Source organism: Orycteropus afer, unplaced genomic scaffold, assembly GCF_000298275.1.
Source record: "Orycteropus afer afer isolate SDZICR_OR568_19922 unplaced genomic scaffold, OryAfe1.0 scaffold00537, whole genome shotgun sequence".
Taxonomy (NCBI): Eukaryota; Metazoa; Chordata; class Mammalia; order Tubulidentata; family Orycteropodidae; genus Orycteropus; species Orycteropus afer.
In genome coordinates, this window is record NW_006922124.1 from 1,427,809 (window position 1) to 1,428,596 (window position 788).

Below are 788 nucleotides of genomic sequence, written 5' to 3' on the forward strand. Positions count from 1 at the left end.
CTAATGACCCATACCCTTCAGGAATGAAGGTTTGGGTCACTCCACCAGGCAAAGAACCATGACCAGCTGAGGTGCTTGCTGAGGGCAAGAGAAATACAGAATGGGTAGTGGAAGATGGTAGCTCTGAATATTAGCTATGACCATGTGACCAGCTGCAGAAATGAGGAGTGTGATTGTTACATTTCTTCACTGTATATATGCATCAAATATTTTTGTTTCCTTCTGTTATGAACTGTGAGATGTAAATAAGGTTAATGCGTTTTGGTTGTATGTGTGTTAGTGTATCATGTTAGGTGCAAATATTACTTTATAATTGTCCTTATTTAAAGATTATAAATGGTTAACAAGATGTGTGTAACTGCCAAGTTGACAGGGAGTGGACTGTGATAGTTGGAGCTGTGTGTCAACTTGGCTAGATCACAATTCTGTGTGGTTTAAACTGTTGTGATGTGGTTATTCCCATGATGGGATCAGAGGATTATGTTTTGAGCAGCCAATCTGTTGAAAGGGAGCTTCCCTAGGGTGTGGCCTGCTTCCAGTATATCTATGGACATCCTGGGAAAAGAGCCATTCTTCTGTGGATTGGGATTCTGTTGTGCTGCCTACAAGTGTCCATGATGGAACAATCCACCATTCAGCCTGGAGATCTTGGATTCATCATTCGTTGTAGTCAACAGCCGTTTCACTGCCTGCCAGCCTTGGTTCCTCAGCCACTGCTGCTGCAAGAGTCAGGAAAAGCTTCCAGCTTGATGTTTGATCTAGGAACTTTGGACTTTCCAGCTTCTGTA